This window comes from Pungitius pungitius, unplaced genomic scaffold, assembly GCF_949316345.1.
Source record: "Pungitius pungitius unplaced genomic scaffold, fPunPun2.1 scaffold_25, whole genome shotgun sequence".
NCBI lineage: Eukaryota > Metazoa > Chordata > Actinopteri > Perciformes > Gasterosteidae > Pungitius > Pungitius pungitius.
In genome coordinates, this window is record NW_026909837.1 from 984,874 (window position 1) to 1,003,126 (window position 18,253).

The 18,253-nt window shown below is 45.9% G+C and overlaps 12 non-coding genes across 12 annotated transcripts; 11 read left to right on the forward strand and 1 right to left on the reverse strand.

The window, feature by feature from the left end:
- The first annotated feature begins 415 nt into the window (after positions 1 to 415).
- Positions 416 to 487, forward strand: trnad-guc (transfer RNA aspartic acid (anticodon GUC)). Its single transcript has one exon. It is a non-coding gene; the product is annotated as a tRNA-Asp (tRNA).
- A 159-nt stretch (positions 488 to 646) lies between these two features.
- trnad-guc (transfer RNA aspartic acid (anticodon GUC)) lies at positions 647 to 718 on the forward strand. The gene has a single exon. It is a non-coding gene; the product is annotated as a tRNA-Asp (tRNA).
- Positions 719 to 1,415: 697 nt separating this feature from the next.
- Positions 1,416 to 1,488, reverse strand: trnav-uac (transfer RNA valine (anticodon UAC)). Its single transcript has one exon. It is a non-coding gene; the product is annotated as a tRNA-Val (tRNA).
- A 295-nt stretch (positions 1,489 to 1,783) lies between these two features.
- trnad-guc (transfer RNA aspartic acid (anticodon GUC)) lies at positions 1,784 to 1,855 on the forward strand. The gene has a single exon. It is a non-coding gene; the product is annotated as a tRNA-Asp (tRNA).
- Positions 1,856 to 2,920: 1,065 nt separating this feature from the next.
- Positions 2,921 to 2,992, forward strand: trnad-guc (transfer RNA aspartic acid (anticodon GUC)). Its single transcript has one exon. It is a non-coding gene; the product is annotated as a tRNA-Asp (tRNA).
- Positions 2,993 to 4,057: 1,065 nt separating this feature from the next.
- Positions 4,058 to 4,129, forward strand: trnad-guc (transfer RNA aspartic acid (anticodon GUC)). The gene has a single exon. It is a non-coding gene; the product is annotated as a tRNA-Asp (tRNA).
- Positions 4,130 to 5,194: 1,065 nt separating this feature from the next.
- Positions 5,195 to 5,266, forward strand: trnad-guc (transfer RNA aspartic acid (anticodon GUC)). The gene has a single exon. It is a non-coding gene; the product is annotated as a tRNA-Asp (tRNA).
- Positions 5,267 to 6,348: 1,082 nt separating this feature from the next.
- Positions 6,349 to 6,420, forward strand: trnad-guc (transfer RNA aspartic acid (anticodon GUC)). Its single transcript has one exon. It is a non-coding gene; the product is annotated as a tRNA-Asp (tRNA).
- A 785-nt stretch (positions 6,421 to 7,205) lies between these two features.
- Positions 7,206 to 7,277, forward strand: trnad-guc (transfer RNA aspartic acid (anticodon GUC)). Its single transcript has one exon. It is a non-coding gene; the product is annotated as a tRNA-Asp (tRNA).
- Positions 7,278 to 7,436: 159 nt separating this feature from the next.
- On the forward strand, positions 7,437 to 7,508 carry trnad-guc (transfer RNA aspartic acid (anticodon GUC)). The gene has a single exon. It is a non-coding gene; the product is annotated as a tRNA-Asp (tRNA).
- Positions 7,509 to 8,293: 785 nt separating this feature from the next.
- trnad-guc (transfer RNA aspartic acid (anticodon GUC)) lies at positions 8,294 to 8,365 on the forward strand. The gene has a single exon. It is a non-coding gene; the product is annotated as a tRNA-Asp (tRNA).
- Positions 8,366 to 9,150: 785 nt separating this feature from the next.
- trnad-guc (transfer RNA aspartic acid (anticodon GUC)) lies at positions 9,151 to 9,222 on the forward strand. The gene has a single exon. It is a non-coding gene; the product is annotated as a tRNA-Asp (tRNA).
- Positions 9,223 to 18,253: the final 9,031 nt, after the last annotated feature.

Here is an 18,253-nt window from a genome sequence, read left to right on the forward strand (position 1 = left end):
GTGGTTCACAGCCAAGGAGTGGAGAAAAGCTCAACGTCAGCCTGGAGTGTTTCCGCCCAGTTTCGAACTGGGGACCTTTCGCGTGTGAGGCGAACGTGATGACCACTACACCACGGAAACGGCGGCTTGTTTGGCATTGGGCATATGGCCCTCTGCTCTTTGCAGATGATCTTGGTCTGACGGCTTCATCAGGAGTTGACTTTGATCACAATGAAAGAGTTTGAAGACATTTGTAAAGAGGTTGGGATGGAAGTCAGCTCCTACATACATGTACGAGACCGTGGTTCTCAGCCAAGGAGTGGAGAAATTCTCAACGTTGGCCCGGAGTGATGTTCATCCCCAATAATACAGAATTATAGTGCATACCTCCTCTTAACCCCGGCCAGATACCTGCCAATTAAATATACTGAAGGAGTCCTCGTTAGTATAGTGGACAGTATCTCTGCTTGTCACGCAGAAGACCAGGGTTCGATTCCCTGACGGGGAGTTTCTTGTTAATAAGCCACGAATAAATCTGTTGGCTTCATCAGAGAGTTGAATTTTGCAGAAACTAGACGAGTGGTCTTTAATGACCAATCGAGAGAAGATATTCCGCTGCAGAGTAAACCAAAAAAAACCCGATTAAATATTAAATATACTGAAGGAGTCCTCGTTAGTATAGTGGACAGTATCTCTGCTTGTCACGCAGAAGACCAGGGTTCGATTCCCTGACGGGGAGTTTCTTGTTAATAAGCCACGAATAAATCTGTTGGCTTCATCAGAGAGTTGAATTTTGCAGAAACTAGACGAGTGGTCTTTAATGACCAATCGAGAGAAGATATTTCGCTGCAGAGTAAACCAAAAAAAACCCGATATTGTTTCCGCCCAGTTTCGAACTGGGGGCCTTCCGCGTGTGAGGCGAACGTGATGACCACTACACCACGGAAACGGCGGCTTGTTTAGCATTGGGCATATGGCCCTCTGCTCTTTGCAGATGATCTTGGTCTGACGGCTTCATCAGGAGTTGACTTTGATCACAATGAAAGAGTTTGAAGACATTTGTAAAGAGGTTGGGATGGAAGTCAGCTCCTACATACATGTACAAGGGCGTGGTTCACAGCCAAGGAGTGGAGAAAAGCTCAACGTCAGCCTGGAGTGTTTCCGCCCAGTTTCGAACTGGGGACCTTTCGCGTGTGAGGCGAACGTGATGACCACTACACCACGGAAACGGCGGCTTGTTTAGCATTGGGCATATGGCCCTCTGCTCTTTGCAGATGATCTTGGTCTGACGGCTTCATCAGGAGTTGACTTTGATCACAATGAAAGAGTTTGAAGACATTTGTAAAGAGGTTGGGATGGAAGTCAGCTCCTACATACATGTACAAGGGCGTGGTTCACAGCCAAGGAGTGGAGAAAAGCTCAACGTCAGCCTGGAGTGTTTCCGCCCAGTTTCGAACTGGGGACCTTTCGCGTGTAAGGCGAACGTGATGACCACTACACCACGGAAACGGCGGCTTGTTTAGCATTGGGCATATGGCCCTCTGCTCTTTGCAGATGATCTTGGTCTGACGGCTTCATCAGGAGTTGACTTTGATCACAATGAAAGAGTTTGAAGACATTTGTAAAGAGGTTGGGATGGAAGTCAGCTCCTACATACATGTACTAGGGCGTGGTTCTCAGCCAAGGAGTGGAGAAATTCTCAACGTTGGCCCGGAGTGATGTTCATCCCCAATAATACAGAATTATAGTGCATACCTCCTCTTAACCCCGGCCAGATACCTGCCAATTAAATATACTGAAGGAGTCCTCGTTAGTATAGTGGACAGTATCTCTGCTTGTCACGCAGAAGACCAGGGTTCGATTCCCTGACGGGGAGTTTCTTGTTAATAAGCCACGAATAAATCTGTTGGCTTCATCAGAGAGTTGAATTTTGCAGAAACTAGACGAGTGGTCTTTAATGACCAATCGAGAGAAGATATTTCGCTGCAGAGTAAACCAAAAAAAACCCGATATTGTTTCCGCCCAGTTTCGAACTGGGGGCCTTCCGCGTGTGAGGCGAACGTGATGACCACTACACCACGGAAACGGCGGCTTGTTTAGCATTGGGCATATGGCCCTCTGCTCTTTGCAGATGATCTTGGTCTGACGGCTTCATCAGGAGTTGACTTTGATCACAATGAAAGAGTTTGAAGACATTTGTAAAGAGGTTGGGATGGAAGTCAGCTCCTACATACATGTACAAGGGCGTGGTTCACAGCCAAGGAGTGGAGAAAAGCTCAACGTCAGCCTGGAGTGTTTCCGCCCAGTTTCGAACTGGGGACCTTTCGCGTGTGAGGCGAACGTGATGACCACTACACCACGGAAACGGCGGCTTGTTTAGCATTGGGCATATGGCCCTCTGCTCTTTGCAGATGATCTTGGTCTGACGGCTTCATCAGGAGTTGACTTTGATCACAATGAAAGAGTTTGAAGACATTTGTAAAGAGGTTGGGATGGAAGTCAGCTCCTACATACATGTACAAGGGCGTGGTTCACAGCCAAGGAGTGGAGAAAAGCTCAACGTCAGCCTGGAGTGTTTCCGCCCAGTTTCGAACTGGGGACCTTTCGCGTGTGAGGCGAACGTGATGACCACTACACCACGGAAACGGCGGCTTGTTTAGCATTGGGCATATGGCCCTCTGCTCTTTGCAGATGATCTTGGTCTGACGGCTTCATCAGGAGTTGACTTTGATCACAATGAAAGAGTTTGAAGACATTTGTAAAGAGGTTGGGATGGAAGTCAGCTCCTACATACATGTACTAGGGCGTGGTTCTCAGCCAAGGAGTGGAGAAATTCTCAACGTTGGCCCGGAGTGATGTTCATCCCCAATAATACAGAATTATAGTGCATACCTCCTCTTAACCCCGGCCAGATACCTGCCAATTAAATATACTGAAGGAGTCCTCGTTAGTATAGTGGACAGTATCTCTGCTTGTCACGCAGAAGACCAGGGTTCGATTCCCTGACGGGGAGTTTCTTGTTAATAAGCCACGAATAAATCTGTTGGCTTCATCAGAGAGTTGAATTTTGCAGAAACTAGACGAGTGGTCTTTAATGACCAATCGAGAGAAGATATTTCGCTGCAGAGTAAACCAAAAAAAACCCGATATTGTTTCCGCCCAGTTTCGAACTGGGGGCCTTCCGCGTGTGAGGCGAACGTGATGACCACTACACCACGGAAACGGCGGCTTGTTTAGCATTGGGCATATGGCCCTCTGCTCTTTGCAGATGATCTTGGTCTGACGGCTTCATCAGGAGTTGACTTTGATCACAATGAAAGAGTTTGAAGACATTTGTAAAGAGGTTGGGATGGAAGTCAGCTCCTACATACATGTACAAGGGCGTGGTTCACAGCCAAGGAGTGGAGAAAAGCTCAACGTCAGCCTGGAGTGTTTCCGCCCAGTTTCGAACTGGGGACCTTTCGCGTGTGAGGCGAACGTGATGACCACTACACCACGGAAACGGCGGCTTGTTTAGCATTGGGCATATGGCCCTCTGCTCTTTGCAGATGATCTTGGTCTGACGGCTTCATCAGGAGTTGACTTTGATCACAATGAAAGAGTTTGAAGACATTTGTAAAGAGGTTGGGATGGAAGTCAGCTCCTACATACATGTACAAGGGCGTGGTTCACAGCCAAGGAGTGGAGAAAAGCTCAACGTCAGCCTGGAGTGTTTCCGCCCAGTTTCGAACTGGGGACCTTTCGCGTGTGAGGCGAACGTGATGACCACTACACCACGGAAACGGCGGCTTGTTTAGCATTGGGCATATGGCCCTCTGCTCTTTGCAGATGATCTTGGTCTGACGGCTTCATCAGGAGTTGACTTTGATCACAATGAAAGAGTTTGAAGACATTTGTAAAGAGGTTGGGATGGAAGTCAGCTCCTACATACATGTACTAGGGCGTGGTTCTCAGCCAAGGAGTGGAGAAATTCTCAACGTTGGCCCGGAGTGATGTTCATCCCCAATAATACAGAATTATAGTGCATACCTCCTCTTAACCCCGGCCAGATACCTGCCAATTAAATATACTGAAGGAGTCCTCGTTAGTATAGTGGACAGTATCTCTGCTTGTCACGCAGAAGACCAGGGTTCGATTCCCTGACGGGGAGTTTCTTGTTAATAAGCCACGAATAAATCTGTTGGCTTCATCAGAGAGTTGAATTTTGCAGAAACTAGACGAGTGGTCTTTAATGACCAATCGAGAGAAGATATTTCGCTGCAGAGTAAACCAAAAAAAACCCGATATTGTTTCCGCCCAGTTTCGAACTGGGGGCCTTCCGCGTGTGAGGCGAACGTGATGACCACTACACCACGGAAACGGCGGCTTGTTTAGCATTGGGCATATGGCCCTCTGCTCTTTGCAGATGATCTTGGTCTGACGGCTTCATCAGGAGTTGACTTTGATCACAATGAAAGAGTTTGAAGACATTTGTAAAGAGGTTGGGATGGAAGTCAGCTCCTACATACATGTACAAGGGCGTGGTTCACAGCCAAGGAGTGGAGAAAAGCTCAACGTCAGCCTGGAGTGTTTCCGCCCAGTTTCGAACTGGGGACCTTTCGCGTGTGAGGCGAACGTGATGACCACTACACCACGGAAACGGCGGCTTGTTTAGCATTGGGCATATGGCCCTCTGCTCTTTGCAGATGATCTTGGTCTGACGGCTTCATCAGGAGTTGACTTTGATCACAATGAAAGAGTTTGAAGACATTTGTAAAGAGGTTGGGATGGAAGTCAGCTCCTACATACATGTACAAGGGCGTGGTTCACAGCCAAGGAGTGGAGAAAAGCTCAACGTCAGCCTGGAGTGTTTCCGCCCAGTTTCGAACTGGGGACCTTTCGCGTGTGAGGCGAACGTGATGACCACTACACCACGGAAACGGCGGCTTGTTTAGCATTGGGCATATGGCCCTCTGCTCTTTGCAGATGATCTTGGTCTGACGGCTTCATCAGGAGTTGACTTTGATCACAATGAAAGAGTTTGAAGACATTTGTAAAGAGGTTGGGATGGAAGTCAGCTCCTACATACATGTACTAGGGCGTGGTTCTCAGCCAAGGAGTGGAGAAATTCTCAACGTTGGCCCGGAGTGATGTTCATCCCCAATAATACAGAATTATAGTGCATACCTCCTCTTAACCCCGGCCAGATACCTGCCAATTAAATATACTGAAGGAGTCCTCGTTAGTATAGTGGACAGTATCTCTGCTTGTCACGCAGAAGACCAGGGTTCGATTCCCTGACGGGGAGTTTCTTGTTAATAAGCCACGAATAAATCTGTTGGCTTCATCAGAGAGTTGAATTTTGCAGAAACTAGACGAGTGGTCTTTAATGACCAATCGAGAGAAGATATTCTGCTGCAGAGTAAACCAAAAAAAACCCGATATTGTTTCCGCCCAGTTTCGAACTGGGGGCCTTCCGCGTGTGAGGCGAACGTGATGACCACTACACCACGGAAACGGCGGCTTGTTTAGCATTGGGCATATGGCCCTCTGCTCTTTGCAGATGATCTTGGTCTGACGGCTTCATCAGGAGTTGACTTTGATCACAATGAAAGAGTTTGAAGACATTTGTTAAGAGGTTGGGATGGAAGTCAGCTCCTACATACATGTACTAGGGCGTGGTTCTCAGCCAAGGAGTGGAGAAATTCTCAACGTTGGCCCGGAGTGATGTTCATCCCCAATAATACAGAATTATAGTGCATACCTCCTCTTAACCCCGGCCAGATACCTGCCAATTAAATATACTGAAGGAGTCCTCGTTAGTATAGTGGACAGTATATCTTCTTGTCACGCAGAAGACCAGGGTTCGATTCCCTGACGGGGAGTTTCTTGTTAATAAGCCACGAATAAATCTGTTGGCTTCATCAGAGAGTTGAATTTTGCAGAAACTAGACGAGTGGTCTTTAATGACCAATCGAGAGAAGATATTCCGCTGCAGAGTAAACCAAAAAAAACCCGATATTGTTTCCGCCCAGTTTCGAACTGGGGGCCTTCCGCGTGTGAGGCGAACGTGATGACCACTACACCACGGAAACGGCGGCTTGTTTAGCATTGGGCATATGGCCCTCTGCTCTTTGCAGATGATCTTGGTCTGACGGCTTCATCAGGAGTTGACTTTGATCACAATGAAAGAGTTTGAAGACATTTGTAAAGAGGTTGGGATGGAAGTCAGCTCCTACATACATGTACTAGGGCGTGGTTCTCAGCCAAGGAGTGGAGAAATTCTCAACGTTGGCCCGGAGTGATGTTCATCCCCAATAATACAGAATTATAGTGCATACCTCCTCTTAACCCCGGCCAGATACCTGCCAATTAAATATACTGAAGGAGTCCTCGTTAGTATAGTGGACAGTATCTCTGCTTGTCACGCAGAAGACCAGGGTTCGATTCCCTGACGGGGAGTTTCTTGTTAATAAGCCACGAATAAATCTGTTGGCTTCATCAGAGAGTTGAATTTTGCAGAAACTAGACGAGTGGTCTTTAATGACCAATCGAGAGAAGATATTCCGCTGCAGAGTAAACCAAAAAAAACCCGATATTGTTTCCGCCCAGTTTCGAACTGGGGGCCTTCCGCGTGTGAGGCGAACGTGATGACCACTACACCACGGAAACGGCGGCTTGTTTAGCATTGGGCATATGGCCCTCTGCTCTTTGCAGATGATCTTGGTCTGACGGCTTCATCAGGAGTTGACTTTGATCACAATGAAAGAGTTTGAAGACATTTGTAAAGAGGTTGGGATGGAAGTCAGCTCCTACATACATGTACAAGGGCGTGGTTCACAGCCAAGGAGTGGAGAAAAGCTCAACGTCAGCCTGGAGTGTTTCCGCCCAGTTTCGAACTGGGGACCTTTCGCGTGTGAGGCGAACGTGATGACCACTACACCACGGAAACGGCGGCTTGTTTGGCATTGGGCATATGGCCCTCTGCTCTTTGCAGATGATCTTGGTCTGACGGCTTCATCAGGAGTTGACTTTGATCACAATGAAAGAGTTTGAAGACATTTGTAAAGAGGTTGGGATGGAAGTCAGCTCCTACATACATGTACGAGACCGTGGTTCTCAGCCAAGGAGTGGAGAAATTCTCAACGTTGGCCCGGAGTGATGTTCATCCCCAATAATACAGAATTATAGTGCATACCTCCTCTTAACCCCGGCCAGATACCTGCCAATTAAATATACTGAAGGAGTCCTCGTTAGTATAGTGGACAGTATCTCTGCTTGTCACGCAGAAGACCAGGGTTCGATTCCCTGACGGGGAGTTTCTTGTTAATAAGCCACGAATAAATCTGTTGGCTTCATCAGAGAGTTGAATTTTGCAGAAACTAGACGAGTGGTCTTTAATGACCAATCGAGAGAAGATATTCCGCTGCAGAGTAAACCAAAAAAAACCCGATTAAATATTAAATATACTGAAGGAGTCCTCGTTAGTATAGTGGACAGTATCTCTGCTTGTCACGCAGAAGACCAGGGTTCGATTCCCTGACGGGGAGTTTCTTGTTAATAAGCCACGAATAAATCTGTTGGCTTCATCAGAGAGTTGAATTTTGCAGAAACTAGACGAGTGGTCTTTAATGACCAATCGAGAGAAGATATTCCGCTGCAGAGTAAACCAAAAAAAACCCGATATTGTTTCCGCCCAGTTTCGAACTGGGGGCCTTCCGCGTGTGAGGCGAACGTGATGACCACTACACCACGGAAACGGCGGCTTGTTTAGCATTGGGCATATGGCCCTCTGCTCTTTGCAGATGATCTTGGTCTGACGGCTTCATCAGGAGTTGACTTTGATCACAATGAAAGAGTTTGAAGACATTTGTAAAGAGGTTGGGATGGAAGTCAGCTCCTACATACATGTACAAGGGCGTGGTTCACAGCCAAGGAGTGGAGAAAAGCTCATCGTCAGCCTGGAGTGTTTCCGCCCAGTTTCGAACTGGGGACCTTTCGCGTGTGAGGCGAACGTGATGACCACTACACCACGGAAACGGCGGCTTGTTTAGCATTGGGTATATGGCCCTCTGCTCTTTGCAGATGATCTTGGTCTGACGGCTTCATCAGGAGTTGACTTTGATCACAATGAAAGAGTTTGAAGACATTTGTAAAGAGGTTGGGATGGAAGTCAGCTCCTACATACATGTACTAGGGCGTGGTTCTCAGCCAAGGAGTGGAGAAATTCTCAACGTTGGCCCGGAGTGATGTTCATCCCCAATAATACAGAATTATAGTGCATACCTCCTCTTAACCCCGGCCAGATACCTGCCAATTAAATATACTGAAGGAGTCCTCGTTAGTATAGTGGACAGTATCTCTGCTTGTCACGCAGAAGACCAGGGTTCGATTCCCTGACGGGGAGTTTCTTGTTAATAAGCCACGAATAAATCTGTTGGCTTCATCAGAGAGTTGAATTTTGCAGAAACTAGACGAGTGGTCTTTAATGACCAATCGAGAGAAGATATTTCGCTGCAGAGTAAACCAAAAAAAACCCGATATTGTTTCCGCCCAGTTTCGAACTGGGGGCCTTCCGCGTGTGAGGCGAACGTGATGACCACTACACCACGGAAACGGCGGCTTGTTTAGCATTGGGCATATGGCCCTCTGCTCTTTGCAGATGATCTTGGTCTGACGGCTTCATCAGGAGTTGACTTTGATCACAATGAAAGAGTTTGAAGACATTTGTAAAGAGGTTGGGATGGAAGTCAGCTCCTACATACATGTACAAGGGCGTGGTTCACAGCCAAGGAGTGGAGAAAAGCTCAACGTCAGCCTGGAGTGTTTCCGCCCAGTTTCGAACTGGGGACCTTTCGCGTGTGAGGCGAACGTGATGACCACTACACCACGGAAACGGCGGCTTGTTTAGCATTGGGCATATGGCCCTCTGCTCTTTGCAGATGATCTTGGTCTGACGGCTTCATCAGGAGTTGACTTTGATCACAATGAAAGAGTTTGAAGACATTTGTAAAGAGGTTGGGATGGAAGTCAGCTCCTACATACATGTACTAGGGCGTGGTCCTCAGCCAAGGAGTGGAGAAATTCTCAACGTTGGCCCGGAGTGATGTTCATCCCCAATAATACAGAATTATAGTGCATACCTCCTCTTAACCCCGGCCAGATACCTGCCAATTAAATATACTGAAGGAGTCCTCGTTAGTATAGTGGACAGTATCTCTGCTTGTCACGCAGAAGACCAGGGTTCGATTCCCTGACGGGGAGTTTCTTGTTAATAAGCCACGAATAAATCTGTTGGCTTCATCAGAGAGTTGAATTTTGCAGAAACTAGACGAGTGGTCTTTAATGACCAATCGAGAGAAGATATTCCGCTGCAGAGTAAACCAAAAAAAACCCGATTAAATATTAAATATACTGAAGGAGTCCTCGTTAGTATAGTGGACAGTATCTCTGCTTGTCACGCAGAAGACCAGGGTTTGATTCCCTGACGGGGAGTTTCTTGTTAATAAGCCACGAATAAATCTGTTGGCTTCATCAGAGAGTTGAATTTTGCAGAAACTAGGCGAGTGGTCTTTAATGACCAATCGAGAGAAGATATTCCGCTGCAGAGTAAACCAAAAAAAACCCGATATTGTTTCCGCCCAGTTTCGAACTGGGGACCTTTCGCATGTGAGGCAAACGTGATGACCACTACACCACGGAAACGGCGGCTTGTTTGTCATTGGGCATATGGCCCTCTGCTCTTTGCAGATGATCTTGGTCTGACGGCTTCATCAGGAGTTGACTTTGATCACAATGAAAGAGTTTGAAGACATTTGTAAAGAGGTTGGGATGGAAGTCAGCTCCTACATACATGTACAAGGGCATGGTTCACAGCCAAGGAGTGGAGAAAAGCTCAACGTCAGCCTGGATTGTTTCCGCCCAGTTTCGAACTGGGGACCTTTCGCGTGTGAGGCGAACGTGATGACCACTACACCACGGAAACGGCGGCTTGTTTAGCATTGGGCATATGGCCCTCTGCTCTTTGCATACCTCCTCTTAACCCCGGCCAGATACCTGCCAATTAAATATACGTCGTGCGGCAGGTAAAGTAACATGGCAGCTAGTTCATGTTCAACCTCTCAGTAAAAAGTTCTGGTTTTACTTGCGATACTCCATAATAAACATCATTGTACATTTTATTTGGTGTTATCCCACAAATAACGTTCAAGGCCAAGCTCTTGACGGTCATGTCAGGTAGCTACATTTCCAGCTAACTAAGTTACTTGACGGCTCATATCTCTCAGCGAAGCTGAAATCATAGTTCATAATGGTTCCATTCCATTAACAGGGTTACAGCAGTTGTCATCCTGACCTGACACTTTATTCTCTTCTTCCCTGGGTGTTAAAATGAAATCAATAGCCTGTTGTTCTCTGACATTTATTCTTACATTGTTCATATATTATTACAATATTTTAAACAATAGTAATATTTTTGTCGTTGTTGTGGGATTGCTCATTAGGAGATGGCGACCCCAGTAATCCGCGTCGTGAACCCAGATGCCCCTTGGCATCGGCAACAGGCTGTAGTGGTACCTACCAAAGAGGCCCGTGACTACAGGGAGAAGAGGATGGTCTTCCCCAAACCTCCAAGCCAGCTGCTGGAGCAGGCCTCTTCCCTGGCCCACGCAGAGCGGCTGCTTCGAGCAGAAGGAATCTCTGCACCATCACGTCAGCTGTGTCTGGGAAAGCTCGTTATTCCATTTGGCCAGTATGAAAATGCACCATTTCACTGGCTTGTGGCAAACGACGTGGGCTACGTGAAATAGTAAGAATGTTATAATATCGTTATCATGTTATTACCATTGTAGGCTATGCATTTTGAATATAGTTGTTATGAGCCTGTCTTTTTGCATAGATGGATTATGAGTGTTTATTTTTTTTTCTTCATTATCTCAAGTGCAGTTATATTACTGATAGAAGTACTAAGTTAAAGTGTATGATTCCAGCATGCTCGACAAGCACAGACTGGAGGTTGGAAATCCACAGAGAAATGGAAAGGTGGGGAACCAGTGGATGAAGGACTACCTCACAGAATATGCAGAGAGCTTCCCACAAGTCTCCAGTCTCCTTGAGGCCAACATCCACAGGTGTATCTACGGCCAGAAAGGATTTGAGCATTACACCTTTGAGGAGATGTGGGAGCTTTACAGTCAGTACCTCACCCAAAAGGACAGGCCAGAGCACTTCAGTGCTGAGCAGAGGGAGCTCACACACAAGGCCTACACTTCTGTGAGGAGTTGGCTGCACACACCAGTGACCCACATCACAAGCGTGCAGATGAAGAGGTTCAGGAAATACCTCAAAGAGAAGGAGCAGGTGAGGGTGGATTACATTATTCATACGTTATGAAGAGCAGAATATGCAGAAGGCAAAAAAAAGTTTGTTGGTTTTTGGTAATTAATAACTGATATGTCATAAAACTAAGACTTTACATTTGTTGTGCACCAACCGCAGGCTAGCTAGGCTTCGGCAGATGATGACGCTGAATTGGTTGCTGCAAGCCAGGAAGTTGAAGGTTAGTGAGATTCACAATTAACAGACATCATAACCTACATTGGAAAATATAATACAATACAAAACTATTGTGTTTGGCGAATTCTTAGACTTGCTGGAGTTCCAAGAGCCTCCATGTCGCAAAACTGGCAGGCAGAGCCAGGATTTCCGACCCACAGACAGGACAAAGCCGAGGAGTCAGTCTGAGACGGCAAATCTGCCCACGACCCCCGTGAGGCCCAGGCAGCCGGAGACCCCCGTGAGGCCCAGGCAGCCGGAGACCCCTGTGAGGCCCAGGCAGCCGGAGACCCCTGTGAGGACCAAGCAGCCGGTGACCCCTGTGAGGACCAGGCAGCCAGAGACCCCTTTGAGGACGGACCAGCACGGGTCAACCAGCCAGCCCACAGAGACCCCGTCCACATCCAGGGGTCCTGATTCCGCCGTGAAATCAACTCTGAGTGACTCCTCTGTGTGATATTCACACTATATGCAAACAAAGTAAATTAGACATTTGTTTTAAATGTTGTAATTGGTTTCATGTTTTAGCAATCATTTTTAGACAAAAATAACCAAATGTTTTGTTTCTGCGTTCCAGGTGGAGCTGGAGGGCTGGGTGCGTTTGTGGGAAAACCCCAATGGTGTCCCATCAGCAGACATATCCTGGCTAAAAGAGGACGCAGAAAGAGGCCTGTTCACCCCTGTTCAGATATTTCAGCATAAATCTGACTGCGTCGGGCACGGGAGGGATGTACACCTCTACAAGTCTGGCTTCCACCACAGAGTATGAATCACTGCACTTGTGTTCTTACTACGTATGTAAACATATATGCAAAATATCTGATAATAATATAATATCTACTATAGGTACGTCACATTTGCGATGTGTCCAGCTGGTACACATTGGTCACTGAGGTCCTGTGCTGTGGACCCTGCACAAAGGCCGCCAGGAGTGGAGGAGGTGGCACAGTGGGCCGATGGCTTGCATGGGATCGGGCTATTTTATCTCAACTTAGTGAGGCTCATCAAGCTCTGTTCCCTGCCATCCTCACCAGCAAGCACGGCTCCTGCGTCACGCCTTCCTGCTGGCAGAGGCGGACAATGTGCAAGATTACCGAAGATTACCGATTTCCTCTCCACTTTTGGCACAGCACTGAAAATGGACTCCACTAAGAAAGTATGTCAATCAAAACAAACAATGCCCACAACATAATGCCTTAACGTCTGAAGTCAAATTGTTTGAAAAAAAACCAACATCAACAGAATCCATAAGTGGGTTCATACAATTCAAACCTGAAATGTTATTTTTTCAGGTGGTCAAGAAGCTGTCTGGGGAAGGTCGAGGCTCAGCCGAGTGGTTCACCAGCATTGGGATGTCACGGTTTGGTCCCTCTTCCTGTTTTAGTTTGAAGTTTCATGTTCCTTGTGGTCCTGGGTTAACTTCACTTCCTGCCTTGTCTTGTGATTGCGTGATTGTCTCCACCTGTGTCCAATCACCTGCACCTCCCTTGTGTATTTAAGCCCTGTGTGCCTGTTGTCCTTTGTCGCGTCATTGTCTATTGTCGGTCATCGTTGGTGCACGTCTTTGGTTTTGTTTGGATTAAAGAGCACTCAGTTCAAGAAACTCTGCGTTTGAGTCCTCCCTGCAGTCTGCACCAGCAACACTCGTGACATGGGAACGAGCACTCACAGATAGTGACCTTTGTGCTGACTTGTGAGGAGTCCTGATAATCAAAAGCTTTTTTCTTAGTGCTGAGTTAGAAATTGTTTTCCTGTCCTGCTGAAGAATTCAAGTCAGAGACAGTCTGGCAGGATGGGGGTTCCTGTCTGGACTTGATTTAAGAGTCGGGACCCGCACGGACAAACAGAGGTTTCTCTGTGTGTATTGATAAGGGGATCGGTTTCTGTTCTGACTAGGGAAGCAAGGTCAGCGGGTCAACCAGCAGATGTGTAAGATAAGGAGGGAGGTTCACACCACACCCCAACCAACACTCAACCATTGTTCTTTGTTTACGTTAGGCAAGGTGGTCTGCACATTGGATGTGACCGGATCCTTAGAGGCGGGGGGAGAAGGTTCATCCCCTACGCCAGCTTAGGGCCAATAGAAATCTTTTCTTTGTCTTTTGGGTTATAAAACATGATGTTTTTGCTGATGTTAGTTAGTTGTTCCTACAGCCTGCGTGCTGCCTGAACTGCTCCTGCCTTTGCAAATGCAGCGCTTATACTTGACCTGTGATCTGACGAATAAATCTACCAGAACGAGAGAAGTAGTTTGGCTGAATTCTTCCAGACGTCCCCATCCAGGCTTCCAATTTTTGAACACGAGCCTCTCTTTTGAAATTACTAACAGTCCACTCCGCAGCTCATCCCATGTGCAGTGGAGTCATATTGTTAATAGTTTAGATCGTTAAAATACCTGTGCATGTTGTAAATAGTTTAGATCTTAAAATACCTGTGCATGTTGTAAATAGTTTACATATTGTGTCTTGTATGACAGATGTACTGTTATATTTAGGGCCTGAGCCGACTGCAAGTCGGGCGAAAGCCCTATTGAAATTGCAAGAATTCATTAGGGCCTGAGCCGACTGAAAGTCGGGCGAAAGCCCTATTGAAATTGCAAGAATTATTATTATTATTATTATTATTATTATTTCGCCACTTCGAACGCACTTTCGGGGACTTCATCATGTTCAAAAACTCTTGAATTTTTGCACGCGCATCAGAAGTGCGCAAAATTGACGTATGATTCGGGTCCCGCAATTAGAGGAGAGAAAAAAGAACTCTCTAGCGCCCCCCAAAGTGGCCGCAATGTTAATTTTTTTTTTTACTTTTACCGATCGACTTGGAACCTTTTCACACAGGTTCTCTTGGATGTGCTGTACACAAAAAAAATTATGGTATGCAAATGCGCCTACCGTTTTATGGCCGCCATTTTGAATTTTGTGAAAAACACGTTTTTGCGAACTCCTCCCAGACGCTTGGTCCGATTCTTACGAAATCTTCGGCAAAATGATCGTTGGCTCGATGCGATCAAAAGTTATTGAAAGAATGTTGATATCTCATTTTTCAATAAAGTTATGGACCAATGAAGTTTGTAGGTTTGTGTCCTGAAAGTTCAAAGGCCTATAACTTTTTTTTTTTCTAACCGTCATTTTCACCAAATTTTGAGGACATGTTCACAATGAGTCCTAGAACATCCCCAAATTTTCCCAGAATATTTGAACATTAGGGGGCGCTGTGGTGATTCTGTGTATTTTTGGCCATTTCCTTCAATTTTTGCATTTACAAACGAACGAACTCCTCCGAGAGTTTAAATCCGATCCATTTCAAAATTTGGCAACTGGTTCCTGACAGCCTTGGGGTCAAAAGTTATTAAAATCAAGAGTTTTCATAAAACCACCTGGGCGTGAGCTTGCGTGCAGTTTGGACAATTTTGGACGATTTTTTTCCAAAATGTAAAATGGTATAACTCCAAGGAACATTGATATTTCTGGCTATAAATGTATATTCATGATGCTTGTGTAGGCCTTTAAGTAATGCCATGCAGTGATTTTCGAAAAAGTATAGCGCCACCTATTGGCTTAGGTCAATGCAAAGTTTGTACATTTACATGTCCATTTCCCAGCCCTTTAATCTGATCAACTTCAAATCTGGGAATATAAGACGTAAGACTGTGACGATGGCTCACAGTGAGAATTGGGAGTTTTGGACCAACTTTGTGGCTGTGACGTCGCCATATTCGCATGAAAGTTCAAGCACATCTTCTGAGCCTCGGCACACTCCAAAACTGTTGAAAACCTCTGTGAGTATCCTACGTGATGACCTTTACAGACCTGATGTGCAGTTTTGGATCAAAAGTGAAAAATTGCCTCCATTGCGCCCCCTGGAAGATTTTGACGAAGCCCCGCCCGCACCCTGTTTGACCGACAAGTCCGCTGATTTTTTACCAAATGTATTAAAGGGAGACTTAAAAAAGTCTCTGAGGAATTTTCTCTAAAACAAACAGGAAGGCAGTTATAATTTTTTTAGTGTGAATATTACCTGAATTTTTGGCGGAGAGTGACCAATCCTATTTCAGTGAGTTTTCGAATTCTCAAAGCCATCAGACGGTTTAGCTCTCCTGGTAAGAGACCGCCCCCCGATCCTATGGTCGTGAGATCGAGTCCCGACGAAATCATACTTTTTTTTTTGTTACTTCTTTTTTTAAACGCGTGTCCGGCTGATCTAACGGACAAAATGATTCAGGTAACTCTCCTTGCTGAGGTTTTTAAATAACTGTACACTTAGAGCAGCTGTGTCACACTCGTTTCAGCCACATACGGCTGCTGGGCACAGCTGCCGTATGTGTGGAGCTGGAGGGGGAGACGTGAGTGACCTGGCGTTTGCCAGCTCTAACGTAATGTATTTCTGTTCAAAGTAACCGCTATTCATGTTTTGCACTTTGTACATCGCCCTTTCTTAATTAATTAGACTCCTGATGTGACTTCAATTGTGTTTATTGAACAATGCTGCAAAATATAGTCCCCAAAGATCGCACTCTCCGCCATTTTGTATTGCGTAATCACAGTGAGCTGGTGGCTCCGTTGGGAAGCAACATACGGGTGGAGATGCAAACACGTTTTGTGATATTACGGGTTACTGTTAAGCAGTGGCGGCTGGTGATGGAAAAAGTAGGGGGGGCTGAGGGAGATTTCTGCCGTTTATTTATTACATTAACACCAAAGTAACGACTTAAAAACAAATAGCATCTAATGTAATTATTATGAATTTAGAATGTCCTTGTAGATTTCAAATATTGTTCTTTCAAAGACAAGGTCATACCAAGTCATACACATCATATTAGGAAACCAAGTCATACAAGGTGAACTTATAATTGCTGTAATTTGCGTCAATATTCAATATACACAAAGAGGCAAATAGTCGCTGTTATTACATGGAGTAACCACTAGATGAAGAAGACTGTGCATTACCAATTGTAATGGTGAGCAAGTCAATAAAAATTATTTACATTGTCTCCAGTGTTCACATTAATCGTACAGCAAACCACCTCTAAGACAGACACACAAAAAAAACATAAAACTCCTCCAGAGACACAACAGCATCTCCTCTGCTCCTCCAGGGACACAACAGCATCTCCTCTGCACCTCCAGGGACACAACAGCATCTCCTCTGCTCCTCCAGAGACACAACAGCATCTCCTCTGCTCCTCCAGGGACACAACAGCATCTCTGGAGGAGCAGAGGAGATGCTGAGTGCCTGGAGGAGCAGAGGAGATGCTGAGTGCTTGGAGGAGCAGATAAGATGCTGAGTGCTTGGAGGAGCAGATGAGATGGTGAGTGCTTGGAGTAGCAGATGAGATGAAATGTTTCATGTCCTGAACACCGTTTTCACACCAGACTCGATCGGTCGCTGCGGTTTTAAAAAGCAAACAAGGGAAGCAAAACAGCGAGTTAGTTACTCCACAGCCGGTTAGCCACGGCTTCCTAGTGTACCATGTCCGCGAAAAGCCTCTAGTGTACGACGCTTCCTTGTCTTTCACCTGCTGTCTGATGTTAATTTGTGGCTGGTCCGGTCCCATTTCTTTTATTTTTTGTTTTTCAGCCAGTGGTCTTCTTTCAAACGGAGTTTGAAGAAGAGATTGCACGGTCAATATGGTGTGGAAATGTCTCATGTAGTTGGTCAATTGGAACTATATTAGGCAGTAATAACAGCTATGGTTTTTATCTTAAAACAAAAAAGGATAACTCTGTTGGACAACTACTCAATTGTCTTGACGACATATAGGCCTGGATGGCTTGGAACTTTTTTAATTTTAATGACTTGGGTCAATGCAAAGTTTCTACATGGCTTAACTGATTCAAACTGAACTTACCGATATATTAAGCCCTGGAGGAAGAGTGTATCTTAGTCAATGTATTATTAATTATTTCATTCAGCAAAGCTCTCTTCAGGAAGACAGCCACTTCGTCATCCAGCGGGTTTGGTTAAAAAGTTAACATATCTTGATGGAGCAAAAGAGGTGGGGTTAGCTGTCGTCCTTCTACCTCGACTAAACCAAGGTGTGAATTAACCTTGATTGAGACTGCGTCTATAAGATATACAGGACAAGAAAAATGCACTGGATGTAAACTGTACGTGTGTTGAATCAATTATACGGACGCAAACTGGAGAACGAGACGAGCGTTTGCTGTGATTCTTGCGCTTCAGACTCTACCTTTATTTTACAGGAATGCATCTTTTTGTTATCGTGGTCATCGTGCCCGAGACCCGTAATGATTACTCTGCAGGTCTTTTGCAGCGGGGCAACAGCCCGGCGTCGGTGGATTCCGTTCGCGAGGCCGCAGATTCGGGTTTGAATGGCAGCCCCGAGAATGATTTGTTTAGTCTCTTTAGTCTTTTTTGACCCGCGAGCCCGGCCGACCGCCGCCCCACCCCGACGTGCGAGAATAGGCGAAGGCCCGTTCATCGCTGCTTGCAGCTTTAATTATTATTATTTCGCCACTTCGAACGCACTTTTGGGGACTTTATCATGTTCAAAAACTCTTGAATTTTTGCACGCGCATCAGAAGTGCGCAAAATTGACGTATGATTCGGGTCCCGCAATTAGAGGAGAGAAAAAAGAACTCTCTAGCGCCCCCCAAAGTGGCCGCAATGTTAATTTTTTTTTTTACTTTTACCGATCGACTTGGAACCTTTTCACACAGGTTCTCTTGGATGTGCTGTACACAAAAAAAATTATGGTATGCAAATGCGCCTACCGTTT